At 45.2% G+C, this 7,532-nt stretch overlaps 1 pseudogene; it reads right to left on the bottom strand.

Moving 5' to 3' along the window:
* Window positions 1-4,944: 4,944 nt before the first annotated feature.
* LOC127673549 (sentrin-specific protease 5-like) lies at window positions 4,945-7,079 on the bottom strand (annotated as a pseudogene).
* Between the last annotated feature and the right edge of the window lie 453 nt (window positions 7,080-7,532).

Consider the following 7,532-nt stretch of genomic DNA (forward strand, 5'->3'; position numbering starts at 1 on the left):
ACTCCCTAGCCCAAGGGCTAGTGGCTTTTCTAGCTGGTAAACCAGTAAAGAGAAATGTTATTGAAATCAGGTTGAATTTTGTGAGAAGAGTGTGAGGCTAGATTTTACCGCCCTTTTCTCCCCCATTTTTTAAAAGATTTGTTATTTATTAAATGTAAGTACACTGTAGCTGCCTTCAGACAGGTTTTCTTCTCACTCAGGCCCTGCTCTCTCTGGCCCAAAGACTTATTTATTGTTATATTTACATATACAGTACAGTGTAGCTGTTCAGCGCAGCAGCAGAGGGCGTCCGATCTCACTATGGATGGTTGTGAGCCACCATGTGGTTCCTGGGATTTGAACTCAGAACCTTCGGAAGAGCAGCCAGTGCTCTTAACCACTGAGCCATCTCTCCAATCCCCCTCCCCAATTTTTTTTAAAAAATTTATTTAACAAAACATCCACAAAACAAAGCACCCAGTCTCATTTTCTGGTAGTTGATGGTGAAGAAAACCTTTAATCCTAGCACTTAGTAGGCAAAGGCAGGCGGACCAGCCTGGTCTAAAGAGGGAGTTCTTTGTGGGAGGGGCATTGGGTATCCCTTTTTTAATATCTAAGTACACTGTAACTGTCTTCAGACACTCCAGAAGAGGGCATCAGATCCCATTACAGATGGTTGTGAGCCATCACATGGTTGCTGGGATTTGAACTCAGGACCTCTGGAAGAGCAGTCGGTGCTCTTAACCACTGAGCCATCTCTCCAGCCCTCTAGAGGGAGTTCTTAAGGACAGCCAGAGCTATTTGGAGAAACCCTCTCTTGAAGGAAAAAAAAAGATTTTAAATTGTGTGTGTGTGTGTGAGTGTGTGTATGTATGTGTGTGTGGGGGTGGGTGTATGCGTATAAGTGTGTGTGTGTGACTGTGTGTGGTGTGTGTATGTGCGTGTGAGTGTATGTGTGAGTCTGTGTATGTATGTGTGTGTGGGGGGGTGTATGTGTATAAGTGTGTGTGTGTGAGTGTGTGTGTGTGTATGTGTGTGGGGTGTGTGTATGTGTGTGTGAGTGTAGTAAGAGTGTGTGTGAGTGTGTGTGTGCACGCGCGCGCGCGAGAGTGTGTGTGTGTGTGTGTGTGTGTGTGTGTGTGTATGTGTGTGTGTGTGTGCCTGCAGAAGCCAGAAGAGGACAGGAAATCACTCCCCTGCCCCGGGAGTTAGAAGTGGCTGGAGCTGCCCAGTGTGCGTGCTGGGAAGGACTCTGTCCTTGTGAGATCCATCAATCCCCCCAGTTCCTAATGCTCTCATTTATTTACTTTGTATTTGGAGGTGGTTCTGTGCCACCAGTGTCCTTGTAGAGGAAGCCATTCTCTTTCCACCTTGTGACATCCAGTACCTAATTCAGGTCACCCGACTTAGTGGTGGCTTTACTGGCTGCACAGTTTCCCTGCCTCTGATATTTCATGAGTTAAAAATCTTACAAGGATCCGGGCGGTGGTGGTGCACGCCTGTAATCCCAGCACTCTGGGAGGCAGAGGCAGGCAGATTTCTGAGTTCGAGGCCAGCCTGGTCTACAGAGTGAGTTCCAGGACAGCCAGGACTATACAGAGAAACCCTGTCTCGAAAAAACCAAAACAAACAAACAAACAAACAAACAAAAACAAAAAAAACAAAAAAAAAACCCAAAAAAACAAAACAAAACAAAAAAACCAAAAACTTACAAGAAATTTTGTTATTACAACCCTGAAATAAATGAAGTTGTTCTTAATGTGAGATGATCTCTTTTTGTTTGTTTGTTTGTTTGTTTGTTTTTCAAAATAAGGTTCTCTGTGTAACAGTCCTGGCTGTCCTGGAACTGGCTGGGCTGGCCACTAACTCAGAGATCAGCCTGCTTCTACCTCCTGAATGCTGGGATTAAAGATGGCGCCCACTACCGCCTGGCAAAATTTCTTTTTCTTAATACGATTTTTAAAAAATTTTAAACACATTGGTGTTTTGCTTGCATGTGTGTCTGTATGAGGGTGTGAGACCTCCTGGAACTTGATTCACAGTTGTGAGCTGTCATGTGGGTGCTGGGAATTGATCCTGGGTCCTCTGGAAGAGCAGCCAGTGCTCTTAACTGTTGAGCCATCTCTTCAGTCCCTGTAATAGTCTCTTCGTTGCAACTTGTTTTTGCTATATCAGCTTTTTGGATTTATTTGTTTGCTTCTTAGGTCATTTGTTTGTTTGCCTGTCTATCTACCTACCTAGCTATTTATTTATTTTCCGTACTAGATTAGAGATTGGTCCTAGGGCCTCCAGCCCCTCAAAAGAATGTTTCTACTGAGTCAGTTACATTCTCAGCCCTGTTTTACAGTTTTGTTTTGTTTTTCAACTTTGGGACAGGGTCTCGGAACTCATTCTAGCCTATGATGGTCTTGAACTTGGTATCCTCGTGCCTCAGTCTTCTTGGTAGCTAGGATTACAGACCTATGACATCAGACATAATAATAAATAATTATTAATAATTACTTATACAATGTTTTATGTCTTACTATATACTATATAATATACTGTTGTATATTATTTAACAGCATAATTATTCACATGATAATAACAACATTAGTAGTAGTAGTAGTAGTAGTAGTAGTAGTAGTAGTAGTAGTAGTATTGGGACAGGATTTCTCTGTGTAGCACTGGCTTTTCTGGACCTCACTCTGTAGACCAGGCCAAACTCAAACTCAGAGATCCACCCGCCTCTGCCTCCTGAGTGCTAGGATTAAAGGTGTGCGCCACCACCGCCCATTTTCATAGCTCATCTTTTTTTAATAAAGGCATTTAGTTTATTTTTCAAAAAAATATTTTTCTAGAAGGGTTGAGTACTGACTGCAATTTTACATGATCATAATCTTTTAACAAAATCTTTCTGGCCGACAGATATCACTCAAGCGAACAGCTTGTCCAGGTCTGCTTTTGCAACCTCTGGCTGAGGGGAAGAGTGCGGTGAGGCTGCCTGTGTACCTGCTGCTGACCAAGGTGGTGATGCAGCCCTGACTGAGGCAGTAAGGTCACTCAGCCATCTGCCTTTTGTTTTCAAACACCTCATGCCCAACTCTGTCCTGTACTTGGTAGTTTTCTATACACGTTTCTTTCTTTCTTTCTTTCTTTCTTTCTTTCTTTCTTTCTTTCTTTCTTTCTTTCTTTCTTTCTTTCTTTCTTTCTTTCTTTCTTTCTTTCCTTTTTTTTGGATTTGGTTTTTTCGAGACAGGGTTTCTCTGTGTAGCCCTGGCTGTCCTGGAACTCAGAAATCCGCCTGCCTCTGCCTCCCAGAGTGCTGGGATTACAGGCGTGCGCCACCACCACCTGGACAATTTGGTAGTTTTCTATACAAGTTTCTTTACACTCCCTCCAATTCAGGGAGAGAAAAAGGAAAAACTGGTTTGGCTTAATAGGAATCTTACATTCCTTTCAAAGACATCACAAAAGGCCAGATTAAAGATGCAAGCTCCAGCCTGTGGTGGCAGCGGTGGGGGGCGGGGCTGCGGTGGCGGCCATGCACGCCTTTAATCCCAGCCCTGGGGAGGCAGAGGCAGGTGGATTTCTGAGTTCGAGGCCAGTCTGGTCTACAGAGTGAGTTCCAGGACAGCCAGGGCTACACAGCCCTGTCTCGAAAAAAACAAAACACAAAAACAAAAACAAACAAACAAACACTTTCATCCTAATCCACAGAACAGGACTACTGCACAACCTGTTTGATAAACAAGACAGTTCTTGAGTACAGGATTCAGGAAGCCGAAAGAGCCTTTTGGGATGCTGAACCGCCAGAGAAGTCTGGAGAGAACATCGGTGGCCACTGCTCTCCCAGGGGCCTCCGTGCTGACTCCCTCCCCCCTGTCCCCCCTCCCCCTCCCCCCCTGCAAATGAACATATGCAGTCTTCTAGTTTTTGATGTTTCTAGTCTTCTAGTATTTTATATGCTTTGAAGTAGGAACATTTTTTGGTAAATCTTAAATGCCTTGGAGTACATGGGCAGCAACACAGAGAGGTGGTAACTAGCAAATTACTTCTATGAAAAGCCAAATTCTCATTTATTTATCTATGAATTTGATGGATGCTAAGGGTTTTTTTTTTCACAAGTCAAACCCAGAAAAAAAAAATCCAAGAGAATGCAATGTCTCAGGAAAAGCCTTTATGAGATTTAATCTACATATTATAATTCTTGAAACCAAAAGGGAATCTTACTGTAGAGTGTGTTGGTATGTCCCTATATTATCAGCACTGGGGAGACTGAGACAGATTTAGCTTGGTTTGAGGCCAGCCTAGCTGCTGTGAGCTCCAGGACAGCTTGGGCTACATAGTGAGACTTGTCTCAAAACAAAACAAAATAAACCCTCCACCTGGCCTGCCTTTTTCAAGATAAGATAACTGACACCCAAGGACACTGCCTTTTTCTCTCATACATTAACTGTTCTCAAATCCGCACTGTGCTTGCCAGCACCGTATCCCTAAGGGGATCGCCATCTCACCTTCAGAAGGAGCGCGTCTCCTGCTGGAGACTCACGTGACATACAGGATAGCAACAAAAGGTGCTGCTGCTGGCAGAAGTGCACCTTGACTGGCTTCTCCACAGCACGCCCAGCTACCCTTTATGCCACAGGGAACATCTGCTCTGAGCTACACTATAGCAAAAACAGCTTGCATTTTTAGGTTCTGGGCTTAACCTGTATTGAGTTCACATCTAACTATGTTTCAAAGCTGCACCAAATCTACTAGACTTTTTTTAAAAATGCTCTTTACTGCATGCTCTGTCTATATGTATGCAGTTGGATAATAAATATTAAATATGGGAGGGCCGTATGGAATTCATAAAGTTACAAATGAAATTAAATTGAACATTAAAAAAAGGACATGATAGCAGGAGAAATGAAGGGCAAAAACAAATCTGAGGTAACAACAAGTGGCCCTGTACCACCAATCTAAACTATCCGTAAGGATTCAGGAAGTGTCTAGAGATTCAAGTAACAATCCTCTGGAGCCTCCTGGAGCCCCTGCTGAGTGAGTCTCAGTCCAGGAGCCCGCACTCCCACAGCTCCTTAGAGGCGTGTCTTCTTGAGAAAACTGGAAAGGCTGCTCTAGGACGAGGCACTTGCGGCACTGGAGCACAAAGACTCCACAGTCGCTGTCACTTTTCTGTTGTGGAATACACTTTGTAACAGCCGTCTGCCAGCCCTGAGGAAACGCAGGTCTATTTTTTTGTCTGGCTTCAGTCAGCAGAAACTTTCTTACATTCTTCTTAGTCCGTCTCTTACCTCCATTTATAGCCTTTGGCTACCAGCTGCCTATGGACAAAGCTGTTGAAGAAGTGGACTTTGTCTGCATCCATTATCAATTCATCATACATATTAATAACCTGATCATTCAGCCAGTTCTGACCATCCAAATTTGCCAGGCCATCCATATCCAGCATGTGCTTATTGTGGAAGATTCGGAAGTTACACTTTTGGTGTCTGGCCAGGTAGTTTGTTATTTCCCTATTGATAAATGGTTTTCTATTAGAAAAGTCTACATTAAAGGCATCCTTTAATCTCCCAAGGACATCTTTTTCACTGAGTGGGACCAGGCTTCCATACTTTTTCATAACCTCATCTAGGAATCCAGAAGGCAGGTTGGGAGCTGCTCCTCACCCACTGGAGACGCTGTGTGGCCGCTCTCGCCACCTTCAGTTTGGTTTTCCACTTTGAGGTCACCGCACACCAAGGGAGCGTCCAGTGGACTTTTACAGTAAGGGCGGTCTGGCAGCTGAGAACTAAGGATGCTCTGGTTGAGAGACCCATCCTCCTCCATCCGGAAGTTCTCGTTCTGAGCAGGCTCCTCAGACCCAGGCCCAAGCACACTCCTCACAGATCTGTCTGCTCCACACTGACACTTTCACTCTGTCGTCGGTCGCTGACAGCACTTGTCCCGCTTTCCCGACCCAGCGTCATAAGTGCTCTTTCCGTCTCCGGAGTGAACTTGTCACTAGGAGGATGCTCCATCAAAGGGACTTCATGAATCTGCTCTGTACATTCCCACTTAGGAGAGGAGGGGGACTGGCCCCGAGTGTGTGTGGCACTGCCATTCTGCTGGCCAAACCATGCTCCTTGTCCAAGACAGGGCTTTCTTTAGTGTGGCCATCAGGCATGTGACAGTTTTTCTCCCCGTCACCGCTGCACTGTTGTCCATGTCTGGAGAGTATGACTGACTCTGACAAGGGTCTTTAGGCTCCAGGAAAGGGACGGGGCTGCAGTTGCCACCCTCAGTGTTATTATCCCTAAGGATCTCCTGATGGTCCCCAGCGACCTTCCGTACTCAGCTTCGCTGGGCCTTTCTTAGCTTGCAAACTCTGCTTTTCGTTCGGAAGTGCTGGGGTCTGAAAATCCTATACCGAAATCTAATCATGGATAATTTCTCATACATCATAAGAGACACTTTGACTCTTCGGTGTTGGTTAAGTTGGAACTTTTGTGGGATCAGGGGTCTCCTGTTCTTGTGGTGCTCCAGCCCTTGGTAGCAGCCATAACAAACTTGCTTTCTGTGTTTGTTCAAGACCAGAGTCTTGCCACTGTCAGCTGGACTTTGGCTCTCCCCACTGAACTCCATGGGAAAGTCTGAAGCTTGCGGGTCTGTGGTAGGTTTGTGACCATTGGCCTTACCTAAAACAGTGTGTGCCAACAGGCCAGGCACACTTGCGGAGGCTTTTCTCTCTGCAGTATTTATGGTCCAAGTTCTTTGCTGCAGACAGTAACTTGTCTGCTTGGAGTTTCAGGAGACCCCTTGAGGAGGAAATGAAGTGCTTAGTGTCCTTTCTTTTCATTTTGGTGTACAAAGCGCTAACATTTCGAGTAGCCAGCCCAGACTTTGTCTTTGAACAAAGTGGTCCACCCTGGATCCATGTTTTCTGGATGTGAAGACCCTTATCATACTGGAAATGCTTCAACTGCTGATGCCAAACAACTGGCCTTCTCAGCTTAGCTTTCAGAAAGCACAAGGTTTTGGGGAAAATAGAATTTCTTAAAGCTTCCAAACCCCGCATTCCATTTCTCAGAAAAGGCTAAGTGAATTCCTTTCTTCCACAGAATTTTCTTCTCTTTTTTTTTTTTTTTTCATTTTTCGGATGCATAATGAGAACTGGATGTAAGTTCTTTGCTCCCGGCATCTAATCTTCTGCCTGGACGGATGCTGCAGCTGCGGGGACCACTGCCTTGCCCTGCCCACGCCCACGCCCATGCCTGGAGAAGCCAGGCCAGCAACGGGGGCTTCCTCCCTTATTTTTTAATATTCATGTGTTTGAGACAAGTTCACATGTAGCCCAGGCTAGCACGAAGCTCCCTCCCTATACGGCTGAGGCTTGGTTTCAAATTTTAATCCTTCTGCTCTTTCTTCCTGAGTTCTGGCTTTACGGATATGCAGTACCACGCCTGACTTGTGCATTTTAACAAATATTTATTTTGTGTATGGGGGAGACAGTGGGGTGTGCGCACATGATTATAGTGGCCCCAGGAGGCAGAAAAACCTATTAGATCCGCTGGAGCTGGAATTGCAAG

This window comes from Apodemus sylvaticus, chromosome 1 (assembly GCF_947179515.1).
Source record: "Apodemus sylvaticus chromosome 1, mApoSyl1.1, whole genome shotgun sequence".
NCBI lineage: Eukaryota > Metazoa > Chordata > Mammalia > Rodentia > Muridae > Apodemus > Apodemus sylvaticus.